This window comes from Orycteropus afer, unplaced genomic scaffold (assembly GCF_000298275.1).
Source record: "Orycteropus afer afer isolate SDZICR_OR568_19922 unplaced genomic scaffold, OryAfe1.0 scaffold00445, whole genome shotgun sequence".
NCBI classification, from domain to species: domain Eukaryota; kingdom Metazoa; phylum Chordata; class Mammalia; order Tubulidentata; family Orycteropodidae; genus Orycteropus; species Orycteropus afer.
In genome coordinates, this window is record NW_006922032.1 from 1089145 (window position 1) to 1105636 (window position 16492).

General features: G+C 37.0%; 1 protein-coding gene across 1 annotated transcript in view; it reads right to left on the bottom strand.

Annotated features, from left to right (window-relative positions):
* The window catches only part of CCSER1 (coiled-coil serine rich protein 1), a 958389-nt gene that overhangs the window by 442878 nt on the left and 499019 nt on the right, over positions 1-16492 (bottom strand). The window lies entirely within an intron of this gene.

The window sequence follows — 16492 nt, forward strand, 5'->3', positions numbered from 1 at the left end:
TACCCACTGGATGCTCTACCTAATTAGCTAATGGGTTAGTAGGCTAAAAATTCCTACAAGGAAATATAGCCTTTCTTCAATAAATTTTATTTTATTTTTCCAGCAACATAAACAGTTACTATACAAGTGGATAAACTGGATGCAATCCTCAGGAATTAAGTCAAGTACCTTTATGGAAAGGTACAACAGAGAAACTCAATATCATCAGTCAAAATATGGCTGGAGCTCACTGTAGAATAGATCATCAATTGCTCTTATATAAGTTTAAGTTGAAGCTGAAGAAAATTTAAACAAGCTCATGACAGACAAAATAACTTGCATGTATCCATTCAGAATTTAAAGGCCATATGACATATTTGAACATATTTGATGCATTGAACACCAGTGACTGAAGACAACATGAATTATGGGATGACATCAAGGTTATCATAGATGAAGGAAGCAAAAGGTCAGTAAGAACATAAGAAAGGAAGAAAAGAACAAAACTGGTGTCAGATAAGACTCTGAAACTTGCCTTGAAAAGAGAGTAGCTAAAGCAAATGGAAGAAATGATAAAGTAAAGGAGATAAACAGAAGATTTCAAACAGCAGCTCAGAAGACAAAGTAAATTATTACAATGAAAAGTGCAAAAATCTGGGATTAGAAAAGAAAGGGGAAGAACATGCTTGCTATTTCTCAAGCTGAAAGAACCATAGAAAAATTCAAGCCTTGAATTACAATATTGAAGGATTCTATTTGTAAAATCCATAGAATCCTTCTATGCTGTTTGTTGTTGTCAGCTCACCCTATGGTGTTGGCTTGTGTGTTGCTGTGAGGTTGGAGGCTATGCCACCAGATTTTCAAAACCAGTGGGATGACCAACAGTGGAAAGGTTTCAGTGAAGCTTCCAGACTAAGACAGACTCAGAAGAAGGAAGGGGTCATCCACTTTTCCAAGAACTAGCCAGGGAAACTTTATGAATAGTAGTGAAATCCCGTGTGATATATTACTGGAAAACGTTATGACTAGTTCTGAAACACTGTCTGGCATAATGCCAAAAGATGAGCCCCTGAGATCGGAAGGCACACAAAATGTTACTGGGGAAGAGCTGTCTCCTCAAAGTAGAGTAACCTTAATGCTGTGTATGGAGTAAAGTTCTCAGGACCTCCATTTGCTGATGGGGCACAATTCAAAATGGGAAGAAAAAGCTGCAAAGATTCATTAATAATCACAAGGTGGAATGTACGAAGTATGAGTTTAGGAAAATCACAAGTTGTCAAAAATGAAATGGAGCAAATAAAGATTAATATCCTAGGCATTACTGAGTTGATATAGCCTCATTTTGACCATGTTGATTAAACAGTCACATGATCTACTATGTTGGGAATGACAAATTGAAGAGGGATGGTGTGGCATTCATCATCACATAGAGTGTTTCAAGGTCTGTCCTAAAGTACAATGTTGTCAGTGATAGGATAATACCTATATGCCTAAAAGGAAAACCAGTTAATACTACTATTACTTAAATTTATGCACCAACCACTAAAGCCAAAGATGAAGAAATTGAAGATTTTTACCAACTTCTACAGTCTGAAAAGGATCTCTGGTAGCATAGTGCCTAAAGCTTGACTGCTAACCAGAAGGCTGGCGGTTCAAACCCACCAGCACTCTTTGGAAGGAAGATGGGGCAATCTACTTCCATAGTGATACTACCTCGGAAACCCAAGGAGGGGTTGGTATGAGTTGGGTCCGACTCGACTGCACATAACAACAACAACACAGTCTGAAATTGACCAAAAATTCAATCAAGATGTATTGATTATTACTGTTGATTGGAATGGGAAAGGTGGAACAAGGAAGAATCATCAGTAGTTAGAAAATATGTCCTTGGTGATAGAAATCATGCTGGAGGTCATACAATAGAATTTTGCAAGACTAATGACTTATTCATTGCTATTACCTTTTTTCAAAAACATCAATGATGGCTATACATGGGGACCTCACCAAATGGAATACACAGGAATCAGATCAACAACATCTATGGAAAGAAGCAATGGAGAAGATCAAGATAGTCAAAATAAGACCAGGAACTGACTGCAGAACAGACCATCAATTGCTCATAAGCAAGTTCAAGTTGATGCTGAAGATTATTAAAACAAGTCCATGAAAGCCCAAATATGATCTTGATTACATCCCAAATGAATTTAGAACCCATCTGAAGAACAGATTTGATGTACTGAACACCGGTGACTGAAAACCAGATGGACTGTGGGATGACATCAAGAACATCATACATGAAGAAAGCAAAAGGTCATTCAAAATGGGAAAAGGAGTGGGGGAATGACCAAAATGAATGTAAGAAGAGCAAAGAAATTTCCTCTTGAATGGAGAGCAGCTAAAGCAAATAGAGGAAATGACAAGACAAAAAGAGCTGAACAGATTGCAAAAAGCAGATTCAAAGACAAAGTCAATAATTATAATGAAATGTGCAAAGACCTGGAGTTAGAAAACAAAAAGGGAAGAACACAGTCAACATTTCTCAGGATGAAAGAACTGAAGAAAAAGCCTTACATTGCAATACTGAAAGATTCTATGGGTAAAATATTGAATGATGCTGGAAGCATGAAAAGAAGATGGAAGGAATACAGAGTCCCTGTAGAAAATAGAATTGGCCAATGTTCATCTATTTTAGGAGATAGCATATGATCAAGAACTAATGGTATTGAAGAAAGAAGTCAAAGCTTCACTGAAAGAATTGGCAAAAATAAATAAATAAATAAATAAAACAAGGTTCTGGGAATTGACGGAATACCCATTGAGATGTTTCAAAATATGGATGCTGCACTGGAGGCACTTACATGTCTATGTCAAGACATTTGGAAGGACAGTTACCTGGCCAACTGAATGGAAGACATCCATATTTGTACCCACTTCAAACAAAGGCTATCCAACACAATGTGGAAATTATCGAACAATATCATTAATATCACATGTAAGTAAAATTGTGCTGAAGATAATTAAAAAAAAAAAAAAAAAAAAACTGTTGCAGCAGTATACTGACAGGGAACTGCTAGAAATTCAAGCTGTATTCAGAAGAGATTGTGAAATGAGGAATGTCATTGCTAATGTCAGATGGATCTTGGTTGAAAGCAAAGAATACCAGAACAGTGTTTCCTTGTGTTTTACTGACTATAAAAAAGCACTCAAATCTGTGGATCATAACAAATTATGGATAACATTAAGAAGAATGGAAATTCCAGAACATTTGATTGTGCTCATGAGGAACCTGTACATAGACCATGGGGTGGTCATTCAAACAGAACAAGGGAATACGACATGGTTTAAATCAGGAAGGGTGTGCATCAGTGTTGTATTCTTTCACCATACTTATTAAATCTGTATGCTGAGCAAATAATCCAAGGAGCTGGACTACATGAAGGAAAACAGGACATCAGATTCGAGGAAGACTCATTAACAACCTGCAGTATGCTGACAACACAAATTTGCTTGCTGAAAGTGAAGATGACTTGAAGTAGTTACTCATTGAGATTAAAGACTACAGTCTGCAGTATGGATTACACCTCTACATAAGAAAACAAAAATCCTCACAACTGGACCAATAATCATTTATCATGATAAATGGAGAGAAGATTGAAGTTGTCAAAGATTTCATATTACCTGGATCCACCATCAACATAAACAGAAGCAGTCAAGAAACCAGACATCATATAGCACTGGGCAAATCTGCTGCAAAAGACCTCTTTAAAGTGCTGAAGAACAAAAATGTCTCTTTCAAGACCAAGCTGTGCCTAATCAAGCCATGGTATTTTTAATTGCTTCATACACATGTGAGAGCTGGACAGTGAATCAGGAAGACTGAAGAAGAGTTGATGCTTTTGAATTGTGGTGTTAGGGAAGAATACTGAAAGTGCCATGGACTGCCAGAAGAATGAACTAATCTGTCCTGGACATAGTGCAGCCGAATGCTCTTTGGAAGCAAAAATGGCCAGATGTCGATTCCCCTATTTTGGCCAAGTTATTGGAAAGGACCATGAGTTGAATTGACTCAATGGCAGTAAGTTTTTGTTGTTTTTTTTTTTTTTTTAAACTTTGCTACTCCCCTCAAGAATGGAATATGTTGAATTTGGTCAGTAAAACTGATCTGTTTTTGTTGTTAGGTGCTGTCATGCTGAATCTGGCTCACAGTAATCCTGTATACAATAGTAAGAAGCACTACCCGGTTCTGTGCCATCCCCTTAATTGTTGCTATGCTTGAGGCCATCATCATCATTCAAATTCACCTGGAAAGATAAGATTTTCCATATCATACAGAACAAGGATTTTCCAATGCCTTGATAGAACCAACGACTGAGAAAAAAAAAAAAAAAAAGTTATGCGGGATGTTTTTTAAATCAAAAAATTCCAGGGCTCTAACTCAAGCCCACTGAGTGATAATGTCTTCCTAGTACATGTGTCATGCATTTAGATTTAGCAGAACAACCAAATAAAAATAAGTAGTGCAATCACAGAAATCACAGAATAGGTTAGACTCTGCTTCTCATACTCACTGGCCATTCTTTTTCTTAGGATGTATGTAAGTGTTTTGGTTACCTAGTGCCATTCTGACAGGACTATACCACAAATAGCATATTCCATTCCTTAAACAGGAGTTTATTCTCTTACAGTTTTGGAGGCTGTAAGTCTAACTTCAAAGTGCCAGGCTCTAGGGGCTGGCTGGGTGAAAGCCCCCCAACCTTGGTCTTCAGCTCTGCTTCATGCTCCCAGCCCACTGAAGGTGGAGGCTTTTCTTCATTTAGACAGCTGCTGGCTACTGAGGCTGACAAGCCCAAGGATGTCAAGTAAAAAGGCATAGTCCCAATGTTACCAAACAACTTGGAAGGCCACTAATTCAAGTCCAAATGGAGTCCTAAGATTGGCAGGCCATGGCAGGCTGTTGAATAACAACTTGGCTACATCCAGGGTTCAAGTGTGCCAAAAGGCTAGAGGCCATTCCCAAAGCTGTTTCTTATATACGGGAAGCAGACCACATCCCTAAAGCAGCTACTCAGCTGCTCCAATAGATTTCACCACTGGAAATAATAACATCCAGCTGCCCAGACACTCAACCAGGCCCAGCCAAGTAGACATGCAAACATAACCACCACGATGACTTTTTGAAATAGGGCAAAAGCTAGACTGCTAATTCATACTTGTCTTTTGACTGAACTAAAGCCTCCCTCTCCATGGAATTCCTTTTCAATCCCTCACAATAACTTGAGATATGCTATTTTTTTTTTCCTTTTCTTTGTCCTATGTACATCTCTTTATGTTTACCAAATTTCAACCTATCTCTTTCACTAGACTGTAAATCATGGAAGATGGACAATCTCTTTTGGTAATCTTTGTATTTCCAAATGCCTAATAATAAATGAAGGAGCTCTGGTAGTGTAGTGCCTAAAGGCACGTGACTGCTAACCAGAAGGCTGGTGGTTCAAACCCACCAGCCACTCCTCAGAAGGAAGATGGGGCAATGTACTTCCATAGTGATACTGCCTCGGAAACCTAAGGAAGGGTCACTATGAGTTGGGTCTGACTCAACGGCACATAACAATGACAACAACAACGATAAATGAATTAATATATAGTAATTTCATATACTAAACACACGTGCTAGGAATATACCTGATAAATCCTAACAGGTTTATGTATCACACTTACCCAAGAGATACTCTTTAGGTTTACCACTGGAGTCTTATACAGAGGCAACCATATTCAAGCTGTTGTTGTTGTTATGTGCCATCGAGTCAGACTTGACTCATAGCGACCCCTCTTTGGGTTTCTGAGGCAGTATCACTACTGACGTAGATTGCCTAACCTTCCTTCCGAGAGTGGCTGGTGGGTTTGAACCGCCAGCCTTCTGGTTAGGAATCAAGTGCCTTCGGCACTATGCTACCAGAGCTCCTATATTCAAGCTAGTAAAAAAAAAAATATTCTGGGGTTAATGTGTTAGGAAAACTCTCACTGCTCTCAAGTCAGTTCCAACTCATAGCAACCCCTTCTTGGGTTTCTGAGGAGGTATCTCTATGGAAGTAGATTGCCCAATCTTGCTTCTGAGCAATGGCTGGTGGGTTTGAACTGCCAGCCTTCAGGTTAGCAGTCAAATGCCTTAGGCAGTACACCATCAGAGCTCCAAGTTTGTTAGAGGTAGATAGAAAAGAAGAGATTAACAATTAGAATGAAACAACAGCAGAGATAATAGTAATAACGAAACAAAGGTGGAGTATGAAGATAGTATCAAGTAGTTTCAAAGGAGAAGATATACTGGGCATTTTCGTGACCTCTAGGTTTAAATTCAGCTCTACTCCTTCTTAACTGCAAGACTTTGAGCACATTAAAAATCCTCTCTAAATCTTAGTTTCTTCATCTGTAAAGTAGCTACAAAAAGAACACCTATGAAATTACCACTGTGAAGCACTTATTATGGTGTCTGGTAAATACTAATAATTTAGTAAGTTACCAGTCATTAATTTTAGGGTAGTGGGAAAATAGATCTTAAGGGTTGACAAGTGCTTTGAAAAAAGTGAACACAGACTATACTGATGAGAAAGAGAGTAGTTTGGATGTGGGATCAAAAGATGATTTTTGTTTGTTTAAAAATAGAAGGGAAAGAGCCAACTAAGAAAGTAAAATCAAAGATCCAGAAGGAGCAGTACATAAACCCTACCAGGTGGAGGACATGGTGCACATACTTCCTCTGCTGAAATTAAAAGAAGGCTGATAAGGATATCTTTTTTTTTTTTTTTTTAATTTTTATTGTGATTTGGGTGAAAGTTTACAGAGCAAATGCACTTTCCATACAGCAGTTGACATACACTTTGCCTAATAACATTAACTGCAATTTCCCACAATGCAACAGCTCCCTTCCCACTTCCTCTCCATAGTTACCTCTACCCTGTGTCCTTCTCTCCCCTGAGCTGTCACCCTGTGCATACACAGCCCTTCTATTCTCTCATGGAGAATAGAGGAGTGTGTTCTGGTTACCTGGTGCCACTCTGACAAGAATATACCACAAATGGGATGGCCTTAACAAACAGGAGTTTATTCTTACAATTTGGAGGCTGTAAGTCCAAGTTCAAAGTGCCTGGCTCTAGGGCTGGGTGAAAGCCGCTCAAACTTGGGGTCCAGCTCTGCCTCCTGCTCCTGGCCCACTGGAGTAGAGGCATGTCTTCACGCAGAAAGCTGCTGGCTGCTGAAGCTGAGAAGCCTCAAGGTTGACAAGTAAAAAGGCACAGTCCCGATGTTACCAAACCACATGGCAGATCGTTAACTTAAGTCCATTGTAAATCCTAAGGTCGGCAGTGCATGGCAGGCTGCTGAACAACGACACAGCTACATGCAGGCTCCAAACGTGCCATAAGCTAGAGACCATTCTCAAAGCTGCTGTTTATATACAGGAAGCAGACCACATCCCAAAGGCAGCTACACAGCTGCTTGTGGCAGATCCCACCATGGAGTTGATTGCCAGTCTCATCATGGGGAATAACTACCACCAGCTGCTCAGCCACTCAACCAGGCCCAGCCAAGTTAACAAACATAACCACCACAGTTTATCCACTTAATGTAAATGTTCAGCTCATATGTCTGTCTTTTGTTTCACTGGAAGCCACAGGAGTGGGTTCAATTCCAGACCTGAAGGGCAGCTAGAAGCCATAGTCTCAGGGGTTTCACCAGGCTTTGTCAGACCAGCAAAACTGGTCCTTTTTTTATTTAATGATTTTTACTTTTGTTCCACATTGTTCTCCCACTCTTTCAAGGATCTCTTACATAGCTCTCCCTCTGAGTGGTTGACAGTGCTATCCGGTCGCCATCTAGTTCTTCTGGTCTCACAGTCATACAGGTTGAGGATTGCGTGGTATACCAGTCCTTATAAGGATATCTTCTAGAAGCGGAGGTGAAGATCTTCTGGTTTCATTTTTTTAGTGAGATAAGAGTCAAATCCATCTATCCAGATTGAATGCAGTAGCAGTTAAATAGAGGGTTTGAAGAAAGTAGCTAAGATTAAGAATAGCTATAGAGAAAAATGGGCAGAAACTACATGGAAATAGGAGCTCTGGTGGTTCAGTGGTTAAAACATTTTTTGCTAACCCAAAAGTTGGTGGTTCAAACTCACCAGCCTAGCCACTCCTCAGGAGAAAGATGAGGCAGTCTGCTTCAGTGGAGACTTACAATCTTGGAAACCCAATGGGGCAGTTCTACTCTGTCCTATAAGGTCTCTATAAGTCAGAATCAACTAGCTGGCAGTGGGTTTGGTTTCAGTTTATAGTAGAGTTTGTCAATAATGGCAGTAACCAGAGCCAGTAAAGTAATAAAAGTATAAGATTTTAAATAAACGAAACGATAGAGACAAATTGTCTTTTGATCACTGAGGAATATTACAAGGGTTAAAATCAAAGTTTGCTTTACTAGATTCAAATACTAAACATTTGTCATAGTTTGTTTGTTTGTTTTTTTTCCCCCTAATTGAATGAGCATCCTAGCCAGTATTTGTCCTGATTACTAAGGAGGTGAACTTCTTGTTCTGGGAGAGAACTCTTTTATATAAAACAAAATTGTAATGGAGGTTCATTTGTTTCCATAAAGAAGCTATGGTGGGGCTATGGTTAAGGCTGCTAACAAAAAGGTAGGTGGTTGGAACTTACCAGCTGTGCTCCATGGGAAGATGAGTCAATCTACTTCCATAAAGACTTACAGCATTGGAAACCCAGTGGGGTCACTATGAATCAGAATTGAACTGTTGGCAGTGGGTTTGTTTTTTGTGTTTCAATGAGGATAACCTCATTTTGTGTAAGATACAAAACAGTATATAGTTTCCCACACATTTTGAAGATGTTTCCTACTAAATGGAAAGCACATGAAGAAGCTCTAGCTGCTATGTTGCCCCTAGATCTGGATTTTAGAGATGAGTGGTTTTGAAATCATGACCACTGAAAGAGTTACAATTTTATGCTTGAAGTAAGATGAGAAGAATTAGAAAGCAATTGAAAATTAATGAATTAGTAATCAGTAATAAGAATTTGTTTTCTATAATTACCTGTCCGGATAATATCCTAAATTATGTCACATTTCAAGATGTTATTTAAACAGTCAATTATGGTATCAATAGTGTACAATAAACTATAATTCAGTTAATCAAACCTAGGGATATCTTTCAGTTTGGATTACAATGCCATAGTCCATGGTTACTGATAGCTAGTACAAATTGCAGCTTCAATGTTCTGTAAGTTTCAGCTTGCCCCACAAACCTAATATTATAAAAGATTTCTCTCATGTGATATAAAACACAGGTGTGGATTTACAAAATAACTTAAAAATTTTAACATGTTAGCAATATATTAAGTATCAAATAGATTTGAAAATTATTTTCAAATCCTTAGTTATTAGCATAATAATAACTTTGGAAAAGTCTGAGAAAGAATAATGCTTTATTTAGCCCTAAAATAGAAAATCAAAATAAACTAATTTGAACATTCATTTTTCAAAAAAAAAATTATTGATCACCCATAATACCAATTTATGTCCATAAGAAACTAGATTTGAGGACATAAATTAACAGATTATAGAGAAATGATAGATTAAACTAGAGTATTATAATTTTCTAGAAAAATACAATTTCCTCAGACAATAAGTTATGGTATTTCAAATCTCAATGCCAAGTCCTGTAATAACAACACTGTGATAATGAAAGAATACTATCAATATGTAGAACCATCAAATGATGCTGATTCTAAAAATGTACTTTTTCTGTAAATAATGACAAATTCAACCATGAATTGACATAAAAGGATAAAGGTGTCTATTTTCTACCAGGAAGTTTAAAAAAACCAATGGACTCTGTATAGTTAACAGGCCAGGTAATCTGTGTACATGAAATGACTAGAACATGGTTTAAACATAAATATCACTGAGCTGTACAAGTATAAATATTTGCTGCAAGGAACAAACAAACAAAAAAAAATCCTTGAGGCTAGTAAGAAAATATGAGGCTACACCTTGAAAGAGGTGATATTATAAGAGAGTTTTATAGCTGAACTGATGATTTAAATGATTCAGCTTAATGTAGTCAAATTAACTTTCCTTTATTCATCATACAGAAGTAACATAGATAAATACCACAATCATACATATAAACATGATGTGTGGTTATAAATTACGAGGTTAGATAAGTTAGAAGCAGCAAAATGCCTAGGTTTCTGTTGATGAATCTTTTCCAGACTCCTGTCTGGAGACAAAGACACATAGATTGTTGGACTCTATCTTTGTCTCCAATATATTCCTCTTTGAATGTTATCTCAGTTTCTTTCTTGCTATGCTGAAGAACGCGTGACATTTAAAACTAGGTATCAGTGGTTGCTGGTGGCAAAGGATGGTTCCTCTGTCTCACAAGCAGCAGAAACATATATTGGTATCATCATTCAATTGTCTTTGAAACAGAGATGAGGATGAAAAAGAAAATACCTAGCCTTTTTTTTTTACACACCCAAAGAAGAGCTGATAAAAGAAAACCTCTATTCTGTTCTTTGCTCTCCAGAGACAAAATGCCTTACAAAGAATTCAAGTTCTGTTCTTAAACTAAGTCTTCCAAATATTAAAATTTTAGGGTGTATTACATCTACTCTTTGATGTTTGAAAGAAACAAATGGTAGGCAACATTAACATAATTTAGCATCATAGTTAGTTTTCTCTTAAAGCAACAGAGGTACCCTTTGCACTGGATTTCATCTCACAGAGACCCTATAGGGAAGGGTAGAATTGCCCCATGGTGTTTCCAAGACTGTAATCTTTACAGAAGAAGAAAGCCTCATGTTTCTCTAGCAGGTAGGTAGGAACCAATGACCTTTCAGTTAGCAGCAGAGCACTATCAGGCTGTTTAAAAGCAGTAGAAAAGGTAGCAAACATGGAACCTAATTTAAGAAAGCTGTGAAGGTTGGGTAATTTACAGAGGAGGAATCCAAGGTGTGGATAGATTGAACAGGATGCAAATACAGAGCAAATATAGGGCTTTAAATACAGTGTCTTGCTTCAGACTTCCTGTCTCAATTCCTCCACTCCCTCTAGAGACAGGTTCTTGGCAAAATATTCAAAGAGCTCACTAAGCCAGACTCTAAATGTCATAAATACATGTTGATTGAAAGATTTAAGCTAATCTTTGTACTTCTTTTCCTATTTCATGGTTTCCCATTATTCTTTCACAGTTTGTTAGAAGAGTCTACTATGAATTGTGAAATTCAACTAAAAATTATTTTGCTTAATTTTTTTCCCGCTAAAATTGTTAAAAACTAAGCAATTTGGGTATATTCAAACCACAGGGTCTGTGACTCAAGGGAGGTGTTACTAGAAGCATTGCTAAACAAAATATTTATGTTCTTAGAGACATGATTTTGTTTTAGAAGTTGGTCATTACAAGCATAAGAGGTAAATCTTTTTTTTTTTCATTTTACTGACTATTGATTTTTGCCTGCAAATAAATAAATTTTCTCCTCTTAGTTTTCTAGTAGTGCTTTTATCTTCCTCTGAGAAAGTCCTTTCTCTCTTCCATGATTTCATGTTGTCTTGATCCAGTTGCTATATAAAATCTCATGTTCCCCTGCCCAGTGTGGTCATGTGACTCAGGGTTGGCCTGACAGACTCTGGTTCCCAGGAATGTGACTCTTGAGTAACATAGTACAACGACAGAAAACTGTAGCAGCTGATTTATTCTGATGGTGAAGTCTAAAAGGCTTAAATCACTCATTCCTGCTGTTCAGGATGTGATTTCAGAGCATGGCCACTATACAGTCACAAAGAGTTCTGCTCTTAAAAGGGCTTTCCATTTGATTTAATGCTCTGCTCTTGCTGTCTTGAATTTTTTTTTTTTTTTTAATGCAGGTTAGCATTTCCTTTTTGCACTGTTGTAGTTGTTATGTGCTGTTGAGTCAGACCTGACTCATAACAACCCCTCCTCGGGTTTCTGAGGCAGTATCACTACCGAAGTAGATTGCCCAACATTCCTTCTGAGGAGTGGCTGGTAGGTTTGAACCACCAGCTTTCTGATTAGCAATCAAGTGCCTTAGGCACTATGCTACCAGTTTGTTGTTGTTGTTACTATCCTTAAGCACTATGCTACCAGAGCTCCTGCCAATTATGAAAAATGTATCCACAACTGTTGCCATCTCAGTTCTTTCATGATTCTATCACCATTATTTGTGTCCTTCTTGAGGCTTGTTTAACTTTTCTTCATTTCTATGAGCTACTGCAGATCATTCTCACACATACTTTTTTTCTTTTCCTCTTTTTTCCTGAAGTGAGGCAGAGTAGCTTTCCAGAACTTATATCAAAGAACCCTAATACTCTTGGGCAGGTCTGAGACTAAATAGTAAAATGTAGTACAAAGTTTTCCAACACCTTTTGATATATTCCCGTCTGTTCCTTTTTGCCATCCTCTCCAAGTTTTCTGGAGAGCACTAGTCCTCCCTGAAGATTCAGAATTCATTATTGGGGTGTTATATTTAATTTTGCACTTTCTGAATAAGAAGGCATTCACGTTTTTACCTCCTCTGTCAAAACACACCAATGCTTTGTCTTGGTCTTTAGCATTCTACCTCTCTCAGGAGATTTCAGCTAATGTCCTGTTAAAGGATTGGTTACAACACCGCATATTTTAATAGATAATGTCTTAAGGAGAGGACTAATTCCCCCCACAAAAATGTAAAGGATGTTGTCTGCTCAAAACAGACATTTTGAAGAATTGGGTATCTCAGATTATATTAAATATAGTCATATATTCTGTCTACACATTTCTTCTTCAATTAAAAGGAGAAAAAAAAAGGTTTTCTAAGATTGGTATTTTCTGATCTCTTTATTCTAGAGAGAATAAAATGACTAGAGGCTAAAGTTATCTGTGCTTGCCTTTAATGTGGAATTACCCTGCTTTAAAATGGACTTACACGCATCATAAATCTTGTTATTTTCATGTTATATGGCCTAAGTTTCTTTTCATTGGTTGTTACAATAAATTGACTTTAATTCATTTTTCTCTTTTTGTTCATTAAAAAGGCAAAAATTAATGGTTGCTTTCTGCGATTATGTTGTCTTTTAAATGATGGATATCCCCTGTTCTCCAAGTATATTTAGCCTACTAAATTATCAACAGGAACTTTAAGATATATTTTCTATCATGTTTTTCTTTTAATGATTTACTTGGAAATTTTTTCCTCATGATAATCAGTAATGCCGCGAGAGTCAATTTTTTTTTCTTTTTTAATATTGTTTCAAAATTTAAAACATATTATTCATTAGTTCAATAATTTTGTATCTCATTTTCATTGAGCTATCAAATATGTACCTGGGATTGGTTTACCTGCAGCTATCATTTAAAAGAAAAAGAAGGAAGGGGAGCTAAGGGAACGGAAAGGAAGCAAGTGAAAGATACATACTGAGAAAGAACATGAAAAGTAAGGAGAAACTGGAGTATTTGGTATCTATGGAAAAGTTTCCATAACTAATGTAATAAGCATCTTTAGAAATGTTTCTGCCCTTGAAGATACTAAAGATTCTTTTTATATTATATGGGTGGTTTTATCTTATAGCACAAAGAAATAGATTATATGCATTATGTTAAGAAAAACATCAATGGACAAGAAACATAGTTTTATGCATTTTCAATGGTATTATAAAAGTATCCTTCAACTCACTGCCATTGAGTTAATTCTGACTCATAATGACCTCTGTCAGTTTTCCAAGGCTGTAAATCTTTACAGAAGCAGACCACCTCATCTTTCCTCTGTGCAGTGGCTGGTGGGTTTGAACCACTGACCTTTTGATTAGAAGCCAAATGCCCTAACCACTATACCACCAGAGCTCCTTACAAATATCTATATAAGGATTTATTGAGTAATGAACACACATACAAATAAAATACAGGTATGCGCCACTTAGCATCTATGAGGACAATGTCAGACAATATATGTCATATGTCTGTGGTCTCATAAAGTTTTTTTTTTTTTTTTAATGGAAAGCAGCTCTTCTTTTGTCTATTATTTCTCATTAATATTTTTAAAGACCCTGAACACAGATCTTGCAGCACTGGACCACAGGTAGGATATTGGCAGATGAGGCAGAAGACATGGTTCTGGGCATGGACTATCAGCCTTTGTCTGGTGAGGAGGGGTGTGGCACTGGAAGGGATGCAAGGTCAAGCTGCACCTGCTGCTCTGGCAGGAGGAATAAAGGGTGAAGCTGGGCATACTCCACTCCTGCCTCAATCGCTTCCTCTTCCTCTACTTCGGCTGCTGCTCTATCAGCTACTGTTACTGCCACCGCCTGTTCCACTAGCCTCCACCAGTAGCTTCAGCAGCAGCAATGGCAGAAACAAGGACAACAAGAAGAGGGCTCCCATGAGGTTTTAATATGGTGTCTGTGCAACATCCAAATCACATAATGTCCTATTTCACAGAACATACAGTGGATGTTAAGCAACTCATTCCTGTATGTCAATCATATGAAAACATTTCAGAAAAGATCTTCTTGTTTTTAAATACTAGGCAGCTTAGGCATTGGCAAATGATTAACCTAAACTGCTAGGATCATTCTTTTTTCTCTGTACAACCAACTGAGATTTACTAAATCCTATTGATCTTATAGGGTTGTTACAGCATAAAACGGATAAAGCACTGTGCCTCACCTTCTGGTTCATGTACTGAAAAAGGTTAAGTGAATTTACATGTTAGAATCCATATATCATAAGAGAGGCTAGAATGAAAGTCACCAAAGCAGTTATTAAATGAAGATTATTTATATCTTCATCTTTTTCCTAGAACTGTGCTATTATGGACTTTTTTTGGTTTATAACAATATTGACTGTATTATCGTTTTGCAATTCAATTTTTCCTTATTTCATAATTACAATGAAATATAATTAACTTTGTGACCTGCTCTGTAAAACTGACTTCTACTTGTTCAATTCACATTAATAAATTTCATATCATTTACCTGTGTATTCTAAATGTATCCCTTTTTGTATCAATGATTATCATACTCTCAATGCCAATGACAGCTAAAGTTCATTACTGAAAATTAACCAAGTTAATATTTAATTGTTGAGAGTTAACTGTTGTTTGACTTCTGAATAGTCTCACATTTTTAGATGTAAATTGTTTGGGGTACAATAAAGAACATAAAGTTTCTCCGTTCCAGAAACAGAAGTAGATCAATAACCTCACTGTCATGATATCATTCCTAGAAGCAAAACATAAAAACCCAAGAATTACATCAAATATATTTTTGTATTAATACATATATGGCTTTGTGTAAGCAATGGCTATAAAGGAGTATTTAATAGTTGTTTACAAATCTTTCCAAATGGGTAAGAGGAGAGGCTCTGGCATGCCATTAGAAGGGCAGCGGTATATTTAATTCTGACAGACTGAAGGTTTCATTGGGATCTTTTATGATTACAGTTTCCTGAAACTGATAAATATGACTTTTTCTTCTGTAATAATACATCTACGAACCACAAGTACACTAAAAAAATACGAATCCTATGTACTTAAATTGAAGAGTGAAATAACCTAAAACATGAGAGAGAAATCATTCTAATATGCCAACCAAAAAAACCAAACTCACTGTCATCAAGTCAGATCCAAACCATAACAACCCCTCCTTGGGTTTCCGAGGCAGTATTGATATAGAAGTAGATTGCCCAACCTTCCTTCCAAGAAGGGGTCTAATATACCAGTGGTTAATAAAGCAGACTTCCTATTGGGTTGCACTTATCTGGATTAAGTGGTCTGATCAACTTCTATAAACACTTACTAAGTGTCCTGAAATAAAAATTCTCCTTAAAATAGCTTGTTAACAGGAGATAGAAACAGAGATATAGCTACATATCCTATATTGAATATCCAAACTGGGCAAAATATTTTTACTAATCTCTCTGAAGAGTGCACATCTTTTGGGATTTTTTTTAACTTTGCTTTTCACTCATGGTTTCAAATCTTCTTTCTCAAGGAATAGAGCACAACTATTTTGCATCTGAAAATATAAGAAAATGAAATCTATAAGGACCATAGTCCAATGTTTCCTGTGCTGTAAGGATAACGATATAATGCTTTATGCTTTACCTTTCAAAATATTTGCATCAAGTGTTTCCATCACAATTTTAATTTTTGGGTAATTCCTTAAATATAATACTTTAGTTTTTCTCCTGGAACAAGTTTTCTTTATATCACAAGAAAAATGAAATGGACTGTTAGCCAGTCATTCTAGTGGGGGGGAACTATAGATCAACTCCCATAAAATAATGGCCCAGCAAATGCTATTGGACAGTTCTACTTTGTCCTACTCTGTCTCTGGGACCCAGGTGGGGGTCATACGAGAGGTCTCCAACAGCAAGACAAACTTGTCTGTAGGTTTGTCCTACTGTGGTGACATGTAGACATGAGTTTTGAGGCTGAGCCTCTGGTGTTTAAAACCCAGC